Source organism: Propithecus coquereli, unplaced genomic scaffold (genome assembly GCF_000956105.1).
Source record: "Propithecus coquereli isolate 6110/MARCELLA unplaced genomic scaffold, Pcoq_1.0 Scaffold311, whole genome shotgun sequence".
Lineage (NCBI taxonomy): Eukaryota > Metazoa > Chordata > Mammalia > Primates > Indriidae > Propithecus > Propithecus coquereli.
Genome location: NW_012148742.1, coordinates 291,251 through 293,334, shown reverse-complemented (window position 1 = coordinate 293,334; position 2,084 = coordinate 291,251).

Genomic DNA, 2,084 nt, shown 5'->3' with positions numbered 1-2,084 from the left:
CTTCAGTGGCCTCAGGACAGTTCTTTTGATTTGGATAAATTAACGTGTTTTTGGAGGTTCTTTGAAAAGTAACTGAAGCAAATGAGTTACTGGTATTTAAGGGATTAAATACCATTCTAGGAGAAAAATTCAAAATGATTTGGATAGCCAGAAGGAATTTTTTTTTTTAATACAAGAGGAAACGCAAGAATTAAAGGCACCTTCTCTTTCACAGAAACCTCCTCCTCCTTTCTCCTTTGCCCCACTCCTTCCCTTTATGCTGCATGTATCCCTCCCTGCCTCAGACTGACTCCTGGATGGATTACCCATTCTGGTCGAGGAGCAGGGTTGTGTGCCTGGTGGGCTAGTCCTGGGTCCGCTTCATGTCGTAGACCAGATTCCACCTCTAGGACTCTCTTATCATCCATACACCTCATAGCTAGAAAGGCAGACATGATAAAGAAGATGGGATCATGGGATGATTGAGAACTTCGTTAAAAGACTGTGACCCCATGTGAGGAAAGTCGTTGTGCTAGTCACTTGGAAAGAGGCAAACAAAGAAGGTGTTAAGCTGATGAAATTCAACAGGGATAGGAAAAACAAAATGCCATACAATTTTCTATTTATTTATTGTTTGTTTGTTTGTTTGCCTCAATATGAGGGAAACTAGCCCTTCTCATATGGATTGCAAGCAAAGCTGGTAGCAGCAAGAAGCTACCCAGGACTCTGGGGTAATTCAGATGCCTTTCTTACCAGCTGATATTACTCATTTAAAGGACTCTTTTCTCTGGGTCCCAGAAATTTGTGGAAGTACGCTGCAGTGTACTGTCAGTTTATAGCCCTGTGTAGGGGATGTAGGCTGACTATTGCATGGAATTCTGCAACTGGCAAACTGTGATCCTTTGATGAGATCCACAAAAACACTTCATCAAAGGTTAAGAGTACTTTTCTAGAAAATGATGAGTAAGTTGGTCTCTATATTGCTTCTAGCTATAATATGATCTATTTATTTCATACATACACTTTTTATGAGTTTCATCTTTATTAAGTGTATAAAGACATCTTGATATAGTCTTATCTATAAACAACACTGTTAATTAAAATAGAGGGTTTTATGTTCAGTTTAAAACCTAACTGGCTATTATTGACTATTGACATATTTTTTGTTTGTTTTTGTTTTATTTTGTCTTGTTTTGTAATGTAGTGACCATGAATGTAAGTGGAGCCATTTATTAGCGAGAGATGGCTGTGCAATCTGTTTGCCTTCTATATTTTTTCTAGTCTTCCGGATTGTGCTCTTCATCCCAGGAGCCTAATGTTTACAGACCACATTGATGGGCTCCTTTGCCCTTGGTCTTCTAGTTAGGTGGGGGGTTCGGCCAAAGGGCAGCACACTCAGTAATTGGGAAGAGAAAGGGCAGTGTGGTTGGGGTGCTTATTTCTTTTGTTCATTTCTGTAGAGTACTACTAGAGGATGGCTAAATTCCTACATGGAAGGTCACAGTTCCTGTACGGATTTCTCTACACAGCCTTTTTCTTTGTTCCATTAACATCTTCCTTTCCTCATCCCTTCAGACAGGTGTACTAACCTGTCATTATTACTAGTTACAGAGTAATACACTGTTCAGTGGATTCCTTGCATGGTGGTCACCTTGCCCATACCTTACCTAAACAGTTATTTTTAAATACTCTCCTCAAATTACGCAATTTGACTTTTTTTCCACATTGGGAAATTATAGGATAAAGTTAAGGGCTAAATTTTAAGAAGAAAATTTCACAAAAGCAGCAGATCAACTTGATAAATTGTGATTCTTTATTAATAATTTAATAAACATTTGCAAAAAATTGTCATGTATTAAAAACTATTCTGGGTGAACAAAAAGATCATGGAATATATGCTCTCACAGAACTTCCATTCTAGCTGTAATAATAGTCTTCCAGAAGCCTAGTAACATCAACAAATTTTAAATGTTATTCCCTTTATATACAAAATGAATAAAGTACAAAATTTTCTCTGTTTCATGAATAATAAGTTCTAAATGTATTACAAGCATATAGTATTGAAGTATTTTTGTTTCTAATAGCTGTTTTTATTCACAAGGCTA